At 38.0% G+C, this 21212-nt stretch overlaps 1 pseudogene; it reads right to left on the minus strand.

Annotated features, from left to right (window-relative positions):
• Positions 1 to 16062: 16062 nt before the first annotated feature.
• On the minus strand, positions 16063 to 17931 carry LOC149206471 (pentatricopeptide repeat-containing protein At1g25360 pseudogene; annotated as a pseudogene).
• Positions 17932 to 21212: the final 3281 nt, after the last annotated feature.

Here is a 21212-nt window from a genome sequence, read left to right on the forward strand (position 1 = left end):
AAGCTGTGGGGAGCCCAAAGCTTTCCAAGTAGTGGAAGACATGAGGCTAACAGACACACCTTCATCCAAGAGAGTGCTAGGTACTGCCATATTATAGGCATGTACTGTGATCTGGAAAGGCACATAAGATGGGAGGCGGAAAGCAGTCAAGTGACTCCAATCGAAGGAAACGACAGAACTACTCGGTTGGGGCATTGTATGATTTCCCCTATGCTCTATAGGAATAGAAGAAGGACTCTCCTGATTAGCTGGGACAAGAGGGTCATTCTTTGATTCAGGAGAATTTGACGAGATGAGAAGAACATGAGCAGTATGATCATGATGCTCTTCTGGAACAGAATGAACAAATGGTGGTGAAACCAAGCCGACACTTGCTTCAACCAATGGTTGGTCGAGAACAGACATAACATGGTCAGGCTCAACAAGAGCAGGCTGGGCAAGAGATGAATCCAAGTCAATCTATTTACCAATCTGGGGAGGATCAGAAGAAAGCCTCTGATAACCAACATGAAGTTGGGGTTGAGGAACTGCCAGGTTTTCCAAAACTTTGGAAGCTATATCCATGAGAGGACAAAGGTGAAGAAGATGTTCGCCTGCACATAACCTGCAAGGGAATCTAATCTTCCCTTTCTTCTTACCACTGCTAATTGAGGGTGTGACATTGACATGATCTTCAGAGGGTGGAGGATTGACGAGTCAGATCTTGAGACCATACTTCTAAGATCCTAGGAATACCAGGACAATCACGAAGAAAATGGTCACCCTTGCACAAGTTACAAGGAAATTTAACCTTCCGTGGAGGATCAGAAGGTTTTGCTACCGAGAGTGTATTCAAAGTAATAGTTGCACGAGTGGCCTCTCGCTTATCTAACGTCTTCTTCTTCATCTTCCTCTTCTTCTTTTTAGGCTCCTAGTTACTAGATTTAGAACTTTCACCAGGCGAAGTAGAAGGGGAGGGTGAAGAAATAGGGGAAGAAGGTGAAGGTTCAACCCTAGAATCATCGTGATGTGATTAAATGAAGGAGATGATGGAACAGGAGTCGGGATGCTCAGGACCACTGAGGTTGAAAACAACCAAACAGGTAGGCCAATGGTTAACCCAGGCAAGGACAACATTGCCATATAAGGAGCACCAACATTTCCAAAAGAAGGAAAAGGACCAAGATTCCCATCCAGGGGGAGACCTTGACTGGTAGACTCTGCAAATTTTTCCATTGGAATCAACCTTGAAAGGAATGCTAACTTTAAGCAGGAATATTTCGTGGGCAGTTAATTTTACAACATTGAAACAAAAATTTGCCTTTTCATATTTTAAGAGTCAAGAAAAGGATGAAAGATGACTCTATCACTTTCAAAGTTTAATGAGCCTAAAAGGACAAGTGCTTAGATGATCCTTTTTCTTTTAAAGAGTTGAAAAGGACAGAAAGTGACTACTCTAGAATTCTAGGAAAAAGGTTTTACCAGACAAATCGTAAAACTGCAATATACACCTTGGTGATAAATGAAAGAGAAATGACCAAGGACTTTCCATACGGTTGTCAATATTCCTGAATGTTGTGTTTGGTGTGTTACGATCTGTAAGGCAACAGACTCGGCTTCCTAGGGATAAAAGGATTTCAACCTAATGAGGTCTCCCATCATATACTCGACGGTACAGGGAGCGCAAGTCTGTACTAGTACTTATCGAATCATAAAAGAGGAATCACCAGTATGATCATGATGCTCTTCTGGAACAGAATGAACAAATGGTGGTGAAACCAAGCTGACACTTGCTTCAACCAATGGTTGGTCGAGAACAGACATAACATGGTCAGGCTCAAGAAGAGCAGGCTGGGCAAGAGATGAATCCAAGTCAATCTATTTACCAATCTGGGGAGGATCAGAAGAAAGCCTCTAATAACCAACATGAAGTTGGGGTTGAGGAACTGCCAGGTTTTCCAAAACTTTGGAAGCTATATCCATGAGAGGACAAAGGTGAAGAAGATGTTCGCCTGCACATAACCTGCAAGGGAATCTAATCTTCCCTTTCTTCTTACCACTGCTAATTGAGGGTGTGACATTGACATGATCTTCAGAGGGTGGAGGATTGACGAGTCAGATCTTGAGACCATACTTCTAAGATCCTAGGAATACCAGGACAATCACGAAGAAAATGGTCACCCTTGCACAAGTTACAAGGAAATTTAACCTTCCGTGGAGGATCAGAAGGTTTTGCTACCGAGAGTGTATTCAGAGTAATAGTTGCACGAGTGGCCTCTTGCTTATCTAACGTCTTCTTCTTCATCTTCCTCTTCTTATTCTTAGCCTCCTAGTTACTAGATTTAGGACTTTCACCAGGTGAAGTAGAAGGGGAGGGTGAAGAAATAGGGGAAGAAGGTGAAGGTTCAACCCTAGAATCATCGTGATGTGATTAAATGAAGGAGATGATGGAACAGGAGTCGGGATGCTCAGGACCACTGAGGTTGAAAACAACCAAACAGGTAGGCCAATGGTTAACCCAAGCAGGGACAACATTGCCATGTAAGGAGCACCAACATTTCCAAAAGAAGGAAAAGGACCAGGATTCCCATCCAGGGGGAGACCTTGACTGGTAGACTCTGCAAATGTTGCCATTGGAATCAACCTTGAAAGGAATGCTAACTTTAAGCAGGAATATTTCGTGGGCAGTTAATTTTACAACATTGAAACAAAAATTTGCCTTTTCATATTTTAAGAGTCAAGAAAAGGATGAAAGATGACTCTATCACTTTCAAAGTTTAATGAGCCTAAAAGGACAAGTGCTTAGATGATCCTTTTTCTTTTAAAGAGTCGAAAAGGACAGAAAGTGACTACTCTAGAATTCTAGGAAAAAGGTTTTACCAGACAAATCGTAAAACTGCAATATACACCTTGGTGATAAATGAAAGAGAAATGACCAAGGACTTTTCATACGGTTGTCAATCTTCCTGAATGTTGTGTTTGGTGTGTTACGATCTGTAAGACAGCAGACTCGGCTTCCTAGGGATAAAAGGATTTCAACCTAATGAGGCCTCCCATCATATACTCGACGGTACAGGGAGCGCAAGTCTGTACTAGTACTTATCGAATCATAAAAGAGGAATCATCCAACCTCAGTGAAAACAAAAACCACTAGGTTTAACGATGCCGAAACATGTCTCGAGCCTAGACCTCTAGATATAAGTGTTAAGTTCCAATGCGTTTTTAAGTTTGTTCAATAGATTTTAACAATTAATATTGAATTAAGTCTCAATTTCAAGGCCCAACCGAATGTATCTTTAACACTCCTAGAATGCAACTAGATGAGCAAAAACCATTCCTTTCAATGAACGACTACCTAAATGAGGGTAAGGAGTTCATTTCCAAGTGAACGAAGACAATAACAAGCAAATGAAAGAACAATAGTGCAAGCAAGTAATCCAATCATTAGGAAACACAATGCATCGATTTCCACCTATCTCGCAACTACTATGACAAAAAATGAAAGATTTAAATTTCTCTTTTCAATTCCTAATCATAAAGAATCTACTAATGCAAACATGCTTTCATTTTTGTATACTATATGAGTGCAATTGTTTTTTATTTTTGGAATAAATGCACAGCCTGACAGATCAAAAGGCAAATGTAATCTATGCTTCAATAGTGAAAGGAAATCAAATCAACACAACAAACTGGTTCGATGACCAATCACTACAGACCAATCAGAAATAATACAAAAATAGTAAGGGAACAACTTCAAACAAGCCAATAAGATGGTTGTGGACGTAGTTCAGAATCTTGGAAGGACAAGCAACCCAAAACAAGTGACTTCTTGACGAAACCTTAAAAGACTTAGGTCACACAGCCCAAAAACTCAAAACTCAGACAAACGGAACCAAGAAGGATATGCCTTAGCAAACACAGTCAAAACAAGCTTGATAAGATGTAAGAGATAGCAGAGGACAAGCTACACTGGCCTATTCAGGAGGCAGGGCTGTGAAAAGCAACCCTACAGGAATCGTTGCAGGGGTTATACTAGCAACATGAGATGAACGCCAAATCGTCACAAGCACGACGTTAGTAACTGAGCGACGTCGTCGCAAGAGTACACATGTCTTCGGCGACGGTCCGATTTCAAGAATCATCACAGTTGTATGACGGGATATCCACGACGTACAGCTTGGTCAAAGAGGATAGGGGCAATTCATCGCAGCTGTTAAGAGCTAAACAATGACGATCTTAATCAAGAGGCAAAACAAGGCAAAGGCAGCTAAAAGACACCAGGCTTATCACTCAGACAGTGAGGTGGACTACCAGATCTACTCAAGTGATCCAGAACACTGATGGCTCAGTCCCAAAACAAAGAGACACTATGTAATTCAATAAAAAACAAATCAAGAGCAAAACAAGAGACAACACACAAAGGATTCCCCAGCGGAGTCGCCAACTTGTGATGTAGGTAAAGTTCCCTCTGTGGACAGAGGCAACCCCTCTAGCCCTAGAGTGGGTCTAGTCACAATGAGACAAAGAAAATAGCTAATTCCTTAAATAGTCATCGTTGAAAGAGCCTACCTTATGCCGGTGTTTGATACAGTCTTCGTTACGCTGCTCCAACTATCATTTCCTCCTCCTTAATGAGCGATTCACCTGAAACATCATAAGAGAACAACAAAACACATAATAGAGTACAACAATGAACTATCCACTTACAGAGTCAAGGAACCATAAGCTATCAAATATATTTCATACATGATATAGGAAATAACCATTGATTGTATTAATATGAGCAAAAGTAAAGCTTACAACCACGCCTTGACGTCGCAAGCTTCCTTGAAGGGTCCAATCAGTATGTCTCCAAAAGCATTCACTCTCAAAGGTCTCCCAGAAAGGCTGATGGATCTCTCTCTAACCCAAAAGCACTAATGTGAGAGTAGGGCAATCACAACAAGTCTTTCTACTTATAAGACCATTTCACACTATCAATCCACAACCAATTTCTAGACTATGAGCAATTCACACTGCAAACTATCAATCCAACACCAAGAACTAGCTAATTTGCTCACTACCAAAAACTAGCTGATCATAGTCATGGAGGATGCTTTTATAAGAGGAGGAGCCTCCATAAATGAGGGAGAGGAAGCTTATCGTCATGGGAGTTTACTCACAAGGCAGAACCACCATCTAAAATGAGGAAAGGTGAACTTCGTTGACCCAACAACCAGTTCTAGAACCACCCAAAAGCATTTTGATTGAAGTAATTCGCCATATCTGGGTCATCGCGAGTCAAACACTAAGACTCATAGATGACATTGCAAGGCAACAGTGTATTCAGAGCTCAGTTGCTAAGAATAGATGTACTCTTGCAACGGTGTCACGAGGTCCTTGTTTAATCTGGGCTATCATCACAGGCAGAAGACTGATGTCTTGCGATGATCTTGAAACATAGGTAAAAAGGGTCAACTTCAGGATTAATGAACATGGTTAATCTTCTTGAGTGATTTAGAAGATGTGGACACATATTTTGATGTATGACACAGAGCAGATGCCATTCAGGGACTGACTTTACCCGAGATCAGGGAATATGGGGTCGGTGACAAAATACTATGTAATAGAAAGTTATCATTAACAGGAATGTCCTCACATGCATGGTTAAGCCTAGATATGAAATCAGCTACCTGATTTTCTTTTCTTGGCATGTCCAATACCGTGATGTCAAGTTCCTATAGCAACAACAACCACCTAGTAATCCTGTCATTAGTGACTAGTTTGTTCACGAGATATCAAATAGCAGAATGATCGCTATGTACAAAACTTTGTAACCAGTGATCTAATGTCCAAACTTGTTAATAGCATAAATTACAGCGAGGAATTCTTTTTCAGTCACGGTGTAATTCAGCTATGCTGGAGTTAAATTTTTACTAACAAAATAAATAGCATTGGTTACGAGATTTTCCTTTTGGCCCAATACCACTCTTATAGCTGAATCATAGGCATCAATGGAAATATGAAAGGGAAATTACCAATCTGGATCCCTCAAGACAGGTTTTGAAGAAGGATTTTCCTTGTGTATCAAAAGAAGCTTGACATTCATCATTCCAATGAAATTCAGATTCTTTAGTTAATAATTTAAACAATGGCGAGGCTAACTTTGTAAAATTCTCAACAAACCTTCAGTAGTAGCCCGCATGTCCAAGAAAACTTTGCACTCCCTTTTGATTGGTTGGTGGAGGTGTTTTTACAATTACTGCGATTTTAGCAGATCAACTTTAATTTCCGCAGCAAAAACATGATGTCCCAAAACAATGCCCTCAATATTAATCATAAAACACTTTTCATTACTCAATGAACGATTAGTTTCTCTACATCTCTGCAAAACTCTCCTAATATTATGTAAATCTTCTTCAAAAGTATCACCTATTACTATAAAATCATCCATATAGAACTCTACGCAATCATGCAAAAGATCAGAGAAAATACCAAGTATCTCCCTTTGAAATGTGGCTGGTGCGTTACATAAACCAAATGGTAGTACCTTATATGCATAGGTACCCCAGGGACATGTGAATGTTCTCTTCTCTTAGTCCTCTAGAACTATCCTGGTTTGATTGTACCTGCTTAAGCCATCTAGGAAGGAGAAATACTTCTTCCCTGCTAAAGTGTCTAACACTTGGTCTATAAAAGGCAAGGGAAAGTGGTATTTTAATGTAGCTTTGTTTAGTTCCCTATAATCCACACACACTCCCCATTTACCATTCATTTTAGGGACAATAACCAATGGGGAAACCCACTAGCTATCTGAAATAGGATAGATGAACCCTACATCTAACAATTTCCACAATTCATTTTCAAAATTTCTCTTAAAATGGCGTTCATCCTCCTTTACAGTTGTCTTACAGGTTTGGAACTTCCCTCAATGTAAATATGATGAATGAAAGTATCTAGGTGAATACCTCTCATGTATGTATATTCCCATGCAAATGTATCTGAAAATTCTTCTAATGTCTAAATTAATTGTTTTTCTTGTTCAAGAGTCAAGGCAACATTAATATCAAGAGTTTTTTCAGGAAAAATTTCAACTACCTTAGCTGCAAATTTAGTCATTGAATATGCAGAAAATACAGATAAGAGGGCTGAATGTAATTCAGCTACAGTACTATTGTCATAATAATTCTGCAAGTTAGTAATGCTATCTATATTATGACTAGACTACCCTTATTCATGCTGCGAAAAGTTGGGATTAGAAATATAGCAATTTATAACATTTTCTTATGAGTTTTCCTTAAGGCTCATGGCTTGGGCTATTGTTAAAATTGGTTGGGTACATTCTAAATCATGCTCTTCTTCTTCAACCCACTGTGTATTTTCTAATCTTAAGAGGGGTTTAGCAGGGGGATACAAATTGATATGCTTTGTTTCAGCCCCGTGAGTGATAGTCATATTCCCTGATCTACACCCTATGTAGGCATCTGCTGTGGCTAACCATAGCCTCCCCAAGATCAAAGGATGCCCTCCCAAGTTAGTTTTAGGTTGAAGAACATAAAAGTCTATAGGGTATTCCCAAGAATCCAATGAGATGACAATATCTTCTAATACCCCCTCTGGCTTTACCTTAGACCTATCTGCTAATTCTAACATGGTAGGAGTAGGTAGTAAGTCAAAGGATCCTATGTGAGATAAAGTCTCCATGGTCATCACATTGATGGCTGCACCTAAATCAATTAAAGTGTTTTTTATTGGGTACCTATTGATAAAGGTGGTAACCATGGAGATTCTACGATCTGCATACTTTTCAGTAGCAAATCCAGTGGACATAAGACTTGCAAGTTTTCCACCTACTTGAATTTTCGAGGGTTCTTTCTTCTGTCTTCCTGGATTCTTGGTACATAGTTCCCTCATTGTTTTGGCATAAATCAGGATATACTTAATTGCTTGCAGTAATGGGATTTTAATTCACAAATTTCTTAGTTCAGACACAAGATCAAACTTGGGTTGTTTTATTTTCATTTCCAACCTCTCTGGAAAATGAGGTTGGACCGCGTGGGATGACGAAGGTTCTTGTGATCCTAAAGTGATTTGTTCTGCTAGTTTAGGTATGTTTTCTACTTCAGGTGGTTCCAGAGTGTCTTCCTCTACAACCTCTTCAATTCTTTCAGGCTGAGTCACCACTTTTCCAGATCAGAGTTTGATTTCCTACAGTGACACATGAAATTCCTGCAGTAAAGGAACATAAACTTCCTGCAGTGGCTGTGGGGAAATAAAATAAGTAGGAAAAGTGGGATAAGTGACCAATCCAATATTGTGAGAAGATTGGATGGTTTTATTATTGGGGTTAGATACTGGCTGAGCAAGAAGTTGTGTGGGACGAGGTTGATGTTAGGTCCCTATAATACTAGTGATTACCCCATTACTATTGTAGTTTTATCCCTTATTAGTATTGTTGTGCCCCTATTGTCCCCGTATTGTTATTATTGTGCCCCATAGAATCACTCTATTGTTATTTTTGTGGCTTTATATTATTATTGTTAGGTCGGCTCGGTTATATTGTGACTCCTTAGACTCCTATATATAGAAAGGAGGTTTTGTCATTTGAATCATCTAAGAATTGTTCATTTATGTAATGTAAAGGATGTTTCCCCCTCGAAGAGGTTGAATTCTAAGGTGTTGATATATCTTTTCTATCTTTTTGTGAGTTGGTTTCATAACAGTTGATTTGGTGGGGCAAGAAATTGAAGTTATTGTTGTTGTGGTTGTACCATTTGTTGCAGCATGGGATGTGGTGGATAAAAGTTCTGAGGTGGAAAATTTTGTGCAGAAGGGTAAGAAAATTTCCCCTACCAAGGTTGTTGAAGAGGCCAGGGCTGCTAGGGAATTGGAACATTCCACATCTGATTATGAGCATACGAAAATTGAAAATGTGATTGTGATATACCCATAGTACGTGGTTGCCATAGTTGTTGGGGTGCCATTACATAGAGTGCATTGACAACTTCCTGATCTATTGTATAGACTCCTTTAATATCAGGAAGAGTGGTAGTCTGGGTGAAGGTGTTAAGGATAATCCTTCAAGTGCAGGTGGAAGTTCTTCTTGTATTTCCTTTGGAGTTTAAGTCATCTGCCTCTAATTTTTTTTATTCTGCGGAAATAGCCAAAACTGTTAAATTACCCGAAATATGGCGAAAACTTCAATTACCATGGAATCAAAATGAATTAAGACTCTGGCACATAAACCTATCGTGTCCACCTTTTCCACAAATCTTTATCTTCCCACGGAACTGAAAGGAAATAAAACTGCAGTTTTTACCCTTCTCGGGTCCGAAATCTATACTAAAACCTGTGCAATTTTGGACACGATATCCATCGGATCTCATCAGTTCATAGAGAATGACTATGATCGCTCTAGACTTCAACAGATTAGATCACAGTTCATACAATATCGCGTCCAATTTCTAAATTAAACCTCATGCTTGTTAACAAGATGATTACCGTCAGCTCTGTGCCTGTCGATCGGACAGTTCAGGTTGTTTCCTAAGGTTTCTCATGAATTTGGTTGGGGTTTTCCTTGTTCCACCAAGTTTAGTCTGTGTCTAAGTTATATTTCTTTTAAACATATCCTGGCTATCGTAATACACAGAAATAAAGATTTAATCATGATAACACAAGATTATACCAACCTCTAACTCTAAAGGGCTAAACTGTAAATCAATAGGACTCAGAGAAATTTTGAAGGAAATTTGACCCTCCAGGATTGACCATTCATTTACAGAATACACAGACACAGAGATATTTCAATTTCTCAGTCTAATCGTCCAGAGCCAAATCCAACCAAATCTCATTACACTAATTCAAAACTTATATAAATACCATTACATACAACAATCAGATCCTTAATCAATGGATCAAATCTTCCTAATTCTAGATAATAACCACTCTACATGATATTCAACTCGAGAATCTCAACTAAGTCTAGACTACTTGAATTAATTACAAAATCATTCAAATCCCTGAATTCTAGCTCTAATCCTATCTAGAAAGCTTTGTAAAGTGACAACTAAAGGATCCCACTCCTTTGCTTGTAAACGTTTTTTTTATATTTTTGGAATAAAATTGAAGCCTTTTGTCTTCAAGCCTCATGCTCCTTCATCAAAGAGAGGGAAATTCATCAGTATAATGCTCAACTTCACAAATTTGGCATACCTCTATGTTGTCAGCAGGGAATTCACTTAGAGCATGTTTCTTCCTGCATTTGGACCATAATACAGCCATGGATTTTTCCAATTCCTCTTGTTTCTTCTTAGCCCACAAAACATCCAATTGTGAAGATAAAGTGATAAGAATATTAGTCTTAAAATTTTCAAATAAGTTAGCTATTTTAGCTTTGGTTACTCTAGCTCCAGCAACTGATCTCAAAATCCTGGAAGAAGTGTCTCTCACTCCTCCTCCAACCTCAGAATTCCTCATGAATAATGTCTGCACAATTCACACACATCATCATAGCTCAATTTTGATACATCACCTTCTCCCATTAGGTTCAAAACCTCCAGATATTCTCGTCTGATTTGCTTGAGAAAAATTGTTCTCAAGGTTTCTTTGCTCAGCTAGTTCATCTTGGATCTCTGGAAATTATATTGAAATCTTTCCACCAAGTCTTCAAGCGTCTCCCCTTACTTCTGAGTCATGCCAAAAATTTATTCCCTAAGATCCCTAGCTTTACAATAATATTGGTACATTTTCAGAAATACCTTCTTCATTTCATCCCAGGTTATGATGTAGTTTGATCCCAACCCCATAAACCACCTAAGAGTTGCATCCTTTAATTTTGCAGGAAAAAACTTCAACTTCTAAGCATTGGAATAATAGTCGTAGCTCCTGCATAATACATCGAATTCGAATAAGAAGGCATCAAGATCTTCACTAGAGACACCATGAAAGTTGGGCAAGGCTGAAGGAGGAATATTTTTCATATGAGTAGCTCTAATAGTCTCCCTGATCGGAAATTCAAATGTGACTAGTTCCTCTTCAACGTAGCCTCCATCTGTATCACTGGTACCTTCTTCATGAGCCATGTTGATCCAAGAGAAAGTAGGACCCTTGTAAACCACATATTCCTCAGAGTCAATGGTCTGGAACTCCGGTTCTTTGATAGGATTGAAAAGGAATTCCTTTTCAGGTTGACCACTGAGCATACATATTGTCTTCCTTGTAAGAGGAGGTTCTAAATAGGAAACAACAGAAGATTTTCAACAAAATATTTTGCTGTGGAAATATTATTCTACTTAGGGTCAGAAACCAAACTATCTTCAGGACCACAGACCTCCTATTCAGATTCTTCCTCTTTTGCTGCCTTGTTTCTTGCAGACTTCCTTCTTCTTGCTAGTTTATTAGTGAATGAAGTGGTGCTCACACCACCACAAAAGACATTTGTAAATATTGGACCCTATTTATCTATTATGCGAACAAATTCAAAATCGTCTACTTGCTAAGAAATTAGGACATGGCTATGGTGAAGCTGCATAGGCTTCACCCTATGTCTTACCACTTCAACTCCCCCAATCCTGAAAATCTTAAACAATAGAAATCATACTAGAACACTTTCAGTATCATCCTCTAGCACCTCCTCGGTAATGATGTCAAAATTTTGAGTTAAATTATAGACTTATAATTTACCAACATAAATTTTCAACCAAGGGTAAGTAAACTTGCGAGATGCCATGCAAAATATATGCAGGCTTGATACCTCAAGTGCTTGCTAATTAAATCAATCACATATACACATCACTAATGCCTCTTTCTGCATCAACACTTGGTAGCAAAGGCTATAGAGTGGATTCACCTCCCTCTACAACTCTGATATTGTTGATATTGATCAAAAAAGATAAAAGATAAAATACACAACCAAAAGAAATTGATTTGATAATGGAAAGTTGAAATTGATTAAACGAATCACATAAATTTGAACTATAAATCAATCGATATATGCTGCTAAATCAGAAAAAGAACACTAGTTGTGGAACAATGATATCACTTCATAAACATAATCAAAAGAATATGCTAGTACTACTAATGGAGTTGTGAGTAAAGGGGGCACTCCCTTACTCACAACCCCTTCAATATTAAAAGGGTTTACTCAGTAAAATGGACAGAACATATAACTTGTATTAATATAGAAAATATCACAATCTTGTACAATCTTATGCATTGATCAACCAACCAACCCCCTTACACATACAATGTAATAGTATTTATACAAGTTTATAGGCATATGAGTTGCCTGAATAAGGAAAAACTACTTGCTAAACTATTTACTATTATTACAGGTACAAAATATCAAAAATAGGTCTGTTGAGTCTGATCCATGACTAAAATTATGGATGACACTATTTCGCTACATCTGCTGGAGCATTTCGTCATGCGGCCAACGAGAAGGAGATTGGACATCTGGGTGATTTTGATGATAAATCTAGAGCAGCCAATAGGACAACGTCCATGTAGGTGGAATTCCCCACAAAACCCAAGTTCCTGTTTGTTCTGGGATTAAGTAGAACATAGTAAATTGTTGATTCTGTTGCGGAAATCTAGATGGCTACATGAAATCTGGACAATTGCAGGAAATTTGCGCCTACAGGAAATTGCAGATTGTCTGCAGGAAAATGGCAACCACAAGCTGTCTACATCAAATGGTAAAGCTGCTTCGAATCTGCATACGACTTTGATCAATTGACTCGATAATTTCAATCAGGAACATTTAGCTTAAGGAACTACTTAAGAGTAAGATAAAATGACATTTTTAAAGTTAATTTGCATACCTCAAGCACATAGTACCCTTTTTGCCAAAATATAGAGAATATGGTTGAAATAGGTATAACTATGGCTCAGATAGAGTTCGAAAATGGGAAAACAAGGTCTTGGAAGGCTGTCAAACACTACAACAAAACCAGCGATTTGCGCCAGATTTAGCGCCAGATTTTAGTGCATTTCTTTTGTAATTGTGATGAGCAACCTGGTGCTAAATCTGGCTCTATTGTACAATTTTTAAAGCGTCCTTTTTTGCACCTGATTTTGCATCCTTTTTCACGCTAGATTTTGCATCATTTTTTACACCAAACTATGCATCATTTTTTGCATCAAATTTTGAACCAAGATTTGCATCTTATTTTATGACAGGTTTTGCTTCTAGTTTTGTGTCATTTTTTGCATCTATTTTTCATTCTATTTTGCTTCCTATTTTGTGTCATTCTTTGCTTCCATTTTTGCACCATCATTTGCATCAAGTTTACACTGTATTTTGAATCCAATTTAACGTCTTTTTATGCATTTATTTTGTGTCAGTTTTTGCATCTAGTCGTACGCCAGGTTTTGTATCTAGTCTTACATTAGTTTTTGCTTCTATTTTTGCACCAGCTTTGGTGCCTATCTTTGCACCATGTTTTGAATTTGATTTAGCACCAAATTTTGCATCCATTTATGTCCCCATTTTCGCATCTTTTTTGGACCATTTTTTACATCCACATTTACGTTTGATTTGTCTCCATTTTTCCCATTTCATTTTGCACCATATTTTGCGTCATTTGTTTCATCCAATTTTGCATCATTTTTAACACCATCTCTTGCATCTAATATTACATCATTTTGAGCATCCAAATTTGCATTTATATTTGCATCTTATGTTGAGTCATGTGTTGTGTCCACCTTTGCATCTTATTTTGTGTCTAATGGTACATTCAATTTAGAGCCATTTTTTACGTCTACTTTTGTATTTGTTTTTGCACCAAGTTTTGCATCCAATTTTAAGCTATTTTATGCCCCTTTTTGCACCATTTTTTTGTGTCTACTTGTGTCCAATGTTGCACCATTATTTACACCGACTTTTTCATCCAATTTTGCATTTTTTTGGTGTCTAGTTTTACATCGTTTTCACCATCCAAATTTGCATCTTTTTTTGCCTCATTTTGTGTCCACATTTGCATATAATTTTGTGTCTGAGTTCGAGCCTAAATTTTCATGTGATTAGGAATCATTTTTACACCGTAAGGTGTTCCCTCTGAGAAAGACATCCCTAAAATGTGACGTGTGCGATCCTGAGCCATTGATTCTGTGTGTTAGATGATTGGGGTGTTTTCTGTCGTTCGTTTAATCTGTTTTTTTCATAGAAAAATGGTTTTTTTCCCATGGTAATGGGCCATGAAAGGCGAGGCCTAGCCTGCTGGCGATGAGACTCTTCTGCTGGCTATGAGACTCTTCGCAGAGACTCTTCATGTCTTTCTTCCCTGCATGCCCTGTTTCACTGTTTCATCCCCTACATTCAATTAACGCTCCTTTCTATTCCATTGCTCCTCCATTCCGATTGAACACAGCCTGTTGAAGATAACTGTAGATCAACTCAGCACTCCGTTGCTCTTGCTCTTTACTATCACTGTCCAGTGCCTTTCTATTCCATTGATCCTCCATTCCGATTGAACACAACCTGTTGAAGATAACTGTAGATCAACTCAGTGCTCCGTGGCTCTCGCTCTTTACTATCACTGTCTGGACTGTGTCTGCTTTGAGCCGCGGTGCTTTCAAAGATGTATTTAAAATTTAGACACTTCCCTCTCATGGCATACAAAAATCAGACGCCCACCCCTCCTCTGGATGCAATAACGCATACTTCATAATTAGACAATCAGATGCCCACCCCTCTTCTGGATGCAATAATGCATACTTCAGAATTAGATTTAGAAGGTGCAGTGCCAAGTCCTCACCCATAAAGTCAACAATAAAGTCGCGATATTTGTCACAGAGTTGACACAAAATCTTGAAAATATTCTCTAGTACACGGATCAATCACTGTATTGTTCATCAACCCTAACCCTATCCTATTCACATTTGTTTCCTCTGGATTATACAAACGATGGACCATAAATTCCAATAAGCAATGAGGGATAAGAAAAAGCAATAACCTGCAGAAGGATAAGAAAAAGCAATCAGCAATGAGGGATTGTGAATCTTAACAATGTTCGTCAACCGTGTTCCTACAGAAAGATTGATCAAAATTTTGAATTTAGCTTGTTTTGAAAGTTTGAAGTTTTGAACTCTTATTAGCCTACAATATAGCTTCTTATTGATGGATGCATCCTAGCGAGGTTTGTCTTCCCTGTAACATTAAAAAAAAAAAATTGTAAGTGTACCATTTTTAAATTTAGTTTACTTTACCCTAATGTGATGCATAAATTCAAATTCCATTTATATCTATTCAGTTGGACATTATATTTGTTTTTTCAGCCTACTTGCTTTAAAATGTCTGTCTCTTACCTTTGGGAAAGCTCCGTTCATAGAGTATTCGACACAAGATCAGAAAATATGATGCTGCGTTCTGTGACTTTCTCCTGGTATGTGCCAAAACTCAAATCAGAAAAACTTAAAAGTTCAAGTTCATCACTTTCAAAAATGTTTAGCCACAAGCTTTCTTCTGTTAATAGAAATTATTAGATAGGCTTAAGATGCATGAGCAGAAAAACAATGGTGTTTAACAGAGATCCAAAAATCTATGCGAGAAGAACCCAATAATACAAGAGCTTCTGTCAGAAGTAGCAGACATACCTAGGCATCAAAGATATTCAGCTGTTTCATTGTTTCCTGTTAATGTGATAGAAATCAAGCTCTTCTAATATGTTTATACTAAGAATGGCATGAAAAGTTGTCCTAAAGGTGACATGCCATTTGAGAAGTGTTCTCACATAAATCCTGTACCTTGATTTAAAAATAAACAAGTCTGTGTTGTTGATGGCACCGTTTATATATCAGATAATATTTTGCAGTTTTGAACCTGTTGTCATTTCTCCAATATTACATCATAAATGAAGAATTAATGAATGAGGGGAGTTTAAATTATTATCATAGATAAATCATAATCCCCCGAAAATCAAATTCCACAATTGAGATAATGGAATCAGTATGCATCGAGAGCAACAATTTCACCCCCGATGAATTTGTTGTGGCAATCACAACAAATTCAAAGGTTTGTGACTATACAAGTAAGAAACCATGGAACTGTATTATCAAGCCCTAAGGCAACGTCCAGCTTCTCACTGTGGTGACAACGAAACTCTGTTACTTGCGCTGCTCCTCCACATCAAGCAATACAGATTTTGTGTCAGGCATATATCCTGCCTCCTTCATCCGCTTAGACAAGTGATCCAGCATTGCATAAATTCTCTCTGACTGTGGGTGTGATCTATATCCTACAATAAATTTGTGCACCACATTCTTGATTTCAATCCAACTACATCCAGGATTCTTCTTTACCTCCCTATCTTTCATCATTCTTCTCACCTTTGCAACATCATCCCACTTGCCTGCAGCAGCATAAATATTTGACAGCAAGACATAGGCAGCTGCATTTTGAGGTTCCAAATCAAAAAGGTGTTCTGCTGCACGTCTGCCTATATCAAGGTTTCCATGGACTCTACAAGCACCAAGCAAGGCCTTCCACAGAATAGCATCAGGCTCATAAGGGATGGAGTTGATAAGGTCCTCTGCTTCATCCAAGTGCCCTGAACGACCAAAAATATCTACCATGCAGACATAGTGCTCCACTCTTGGTCTAATACCATGATGCTGACTCATGGATAAGAAATAGTGCCAACCTTTGTCCACTAGGCCTGTATGACTACATGCAGCCAGAACACCAAGAAATGTAACGTGATTTGGAGTCAAGCCTGCTTGTTGCATTTCTTCAAAGAGTAGTAATGCCTCCCTGCCATGTCCATGCTGAGCATATGTTGATATAATTGTGGTCCATAAGACCGTGTAAGGTTTGTAAATTTTATCAAATGATAGCTGTGCATCATCTAGGTTCCCACATTTAGCATACATATCAACTATGGCACTTCTCACAAAAAAATCTGACTCGAATCCCACTTTGATTATTTGAGCATGAACCTGTTTGCCCTGTTCCAGGGTTGCTAGGCCAGCACATGAACTTAAAACAACTGCCCAGGTGGAGTTATTAGGTTTCGCACAAGATTGTCCCATTCGAGAAAAAAGCTGCAGGGTTTCCTCATCTTGTCCATTCTGAACATATCCTGTAAGGACAGCAGTCCATGATATGACATTTGCCTCGGGTATTTTCTCAAATAGTACCCGGGCATCAAATGTTTTTTTATTCTGAGCATATCCCACAATCATCACATTCCAAGATTCCACATATCTTTCAGGCATTTCATCAAAGAGCTGCCGTGCCTCATCTGTTCTTCCATTCTCTGCATATCCCACAATCATAGAATTCCATGACAGCACATTACTTTCACACATCCTCTCAAAGAACAGGCGCGCATCATCAATTTCCCCACATTTCGCATACATACTAACAAGGACATTGCCCACGTTTACATTTGACACAAAACCAGTTTTGACAGTGTGAGCATGGATTTGCTTGCCATCTTCAAGGGCTGCTAGGCTCGTGCATATGCCCAGGACACAAGTTAGGTTGGACTGGTTAGGCATTGTACCAGTACTAAGCATTCGGGCAAAGAATTCCAATGCATCTTTGCCATGCTCATTCCGGGCATATCCTGCGATCACTGAAGTCCACGAAACTACATCTCGTTCAGGCATTGTATCAAACAGTTGTCGTGCATTATCTATGCTTCCACATTTGGCATACATGTTAATTGCTGCATTACCCACAGAAATATCAAATTGAAAACCCATTTTAATACTGTCAGCATGGACCTGCTTGCCTGGTAGCAAGACTTCAAGGCTGGCACATGCACTCAAAACACCGGTGAATGTAAATTAGTTCCGGTAAACACACCCCTCATGCATACAGGAAAAGAGATCCAATGACTCTTGAAAGCATCCATTCTTGGCATATCCGGTAATAACCGAAGTCCATGACACAACATCTCGTTTGGGCATTTTCTCAAATAATTGGCGTGCATCCTCCATGCGTCCAATCTGAGCATATCCTGCTATCATTGTACTCCATGAAACTACATTTCATTCAAGCATTTTGTCGAACAACTTTTGGCCGTCCTCTAATTTACTATTCCTGACATATGCAACTAGAATCGCATTCCAAGTAACAATATTCCGCTCAGGCATTTTGTCAAACACGTTGCTTGCTTGCTCCAGTGGTCCATTTCGAGCAAAACCAACAATCATCTTAGTCCAAGAAACCACGTCCTTTTCAGGCAGTATTTCCTGGCGTGCATTTTCTATTCTTCCAATCCAATTCCGTAGATAACCAGAAAGCATGATGTTCCATGATATTGTATGTCGTTAGTGTTTTTTGTCAAACAAGAGGCGTGCATTTTCTGTTATTCCCCGTTGAGAACATCTGTTAATCATTTCATTGCTAATGGTACAAAAGAATTGTACCCTTTGGTTTTCTCCTCTGTTCTTCATGAACTACTCAAACCACTACGAAAATACCAATTTCCAATTTAGATGTAAATTTGTTAGTTTCGTGTTGTATTCCATTGAAATGCGGTTTTGACCATTATCTCTGAACAATCAATGGTTTAATCAGCCTCTAAATGAGAGGTGATCGAAGTTATCATTTCAATCTTGCAATCCAAACCCAACAACAGAGGGCAGCAGTCACATGGGAAAGGGTTCAACTTTATGACAGTAAAAATGAAAGAAACAAATGGGAAAACAGCGCTTCCTTCCTTTTATCGTCCCACAACCATGCTCCAAAACCTCAAATATGGATCACTATAACATGTTGCCAGGGTAATTATGACTCTGTGTGGATCACTTTAACATGTTGCCAGCGTATGTATGACTCCGTGCTTACTTCCTGTTCTTTTCTATGTGAGTTTTATATAATATCATATTGTATTTTCTTGAAAATTTTATAATTTTATAATAAAAACATTAAAAACTTGAAAATATTATTTAAAAACCTAAATGATTAAAAATTAATATAATTACGCCGTAAGGCGTTCCCTCTGAGAAAGACATCCCTAAAATGTGACGTGTGCGATCCTGAGCCATTGATTCTGTGTGTTAGATGATTGGGGTGTTTTCTGCCGTTCGTTTAATCTGTTTTTTTCATAGAAAAATGGTTTTTTTCCCATGGTAATGGGCCATGAAAGGCCAGGCCTGGCCTGCTGGCGATGAGACTCTTCTGCTGGCTATGAGACTCTTCGCAGAGACTGCCTGCTGGCAATGAGACTTTCTGCTAGCGATGAGACTCTTCGCAAAGACTCTTCATGTCTTTCTTCCCTGCATGCCCCGTTTCACTGTTTCATCCCCTACGTTCAATTAACGCTCCTTTCTATTCCATTGCTCCTCCATTCCAATTGAACACAGCCTGTTGAAGATAACTGTAGATCAACTCAGCGCTCCGTCGCTCTCGCTCTTTACTATCACTGTCCAGCTCCTTTCTATTCCATTGATCCTCCATTCCGATTGAACACAGCCTGTTGAAGATAACTGTAGATCAACTCAGCGCTCCGTCGCTCTCGCTCTTTACTATCACTGTCTGGACTGTGTCTGCTTTGAGCCACGGTGCTTTCAAAGATGTATTTAAATTTTAGACACTTCCTTCTAATGGCACATAAATGTATTTAAATAATAGTTTTACTTTGGAAAAATAATTGGGCACATCAAATAAAATATTGATGCGACGGACATAGAACTCCGAAACAATAATGCACCCTTCTCTTACTCCAAAACAATAATGCACCCTTCTCTAGCTGATGTGTCAATGCTTTCTTTGAAGTGGAACTTAAAGAATTAAGTAATTATTCATTATTAAATTGGGATTTTATATAAATTAATTGATTATTTATTAATGTTAATTTCATTTTATAATTTTATAGTAATTTTTAATAGATTTTTGTTAAAGATAATTATTTGAGCTATTATTGTATCAAGATTTTTGTTGTGTCTTTTATTATTATATTTTAATCCACTTTAAACATGCTCAAAATATGTTTTCATCTTCATTTGTGGAGATTATCTACTGGCATATTCAAAAAGTTTTGATGTAGTTTTTGCCTTGAAAAATGATTATTGTGATTGTAATGGTGAGAAATTATTCTATAAACAGTGTTAAGTGTTATTTAGAATAAATGAGAAATTCTTTTTGAATATATAAGACTAATCTTTGAGAGAATAGATATATATTCCCTAATTATCACATAAACAAGGGGTTAATCTTGCATTTAGTGCTTTATCTCTGTAGAGTTTCGCTAAACAAAGGGAATACCTCCTCCTGCGTGACTTTGATTGTCCCTCCCTCTTACAGGATTGCAAAGCATTAAGAATTGAATCTTCTTTATTTTAAAGATGTAGTCTTGTCGAATATACCAAAAACATAGTAGGATTCTTTCATTATTGACAAAATCAAGCACATGTTCAAGGGAAGTATTCATCTATGGATGGTTAACAAGTTCATTAATAACTACAAGCAAACGCTTCAAACTATGTATTTAATGATCTCTAGTCATCATCTAAAGAGTTCAAGAATCAAATCAATTCCAACCTAAGTTCTAAGTATATGGTAAACCTCTACTCTAGAGGTTCTATTATTGTAAAATTTCACAACTATGGAAGTTGTGGCAAGGTCTCAAAGGAGGGACTTTCTTTTTGGGGCAAAACTAACCTTTTTTCAAAAGATAGTTTCTATAATTGAATCCATCTTCAATATCCATTTCTTCAACCCCACTCTGGATTTGAATATTGAATCCCCCCTACTTATTTTGGGATGAGATGATCTTTCAAAAGCCAACATAAATATACTGGGGACTTACAACAATATACAAACTAAGCAAGGAAGGGTATACACACATGTGTTAGAATTTGAATTGAAGTTGACTTGAGCAAAGGTATAACAATGCATATTTAATTAAATATTGGTGATTTTAACAACCACGTCCATTAGATTAAAATAATGATACTTTATGTGTATCTATATGCAAACACAAAATACTTGAAAGGCACCTTCCCAACAACAAAGGTCATTATAAGAAAAATGGAAAAATAACAAGTTGATGGGTGGTATGATTGAATGAAGAATCAAAGGGCAAGAAAGAAGAGACATCCAAGTTTAGTCCTAATAAAAGATTTTATGGCCCCTTCCAAGTAGTGCGTTATTAAGAGGGACACAAACATGATCATGGAGTCTATGCTAAAGTCTTATGGGAGAAATAGGAAGCATGTGAATGAGATATTATGGATTTCAAAAGAGAAATCATGTTATTCAATCCAATAGAAGCAAGGGGATTGGTGCTACTTGAGACTCCATA

The sequence above is a fragment of the Pinus tabuliformis genome, chromosome 1_2 (assembly GCF_031772625.1).
Source record: "Pinus tabuliformis cultivar Carrire ecotype Pingquan chromosome 1_2, CPIR1, whole genome shotgun sequence".
NCBI lineage: Eukaryota > Viridiplantae > Streptophyta > Pinopsida > Pinales > Pinaceae > Pinus > Pinus tabuliformis.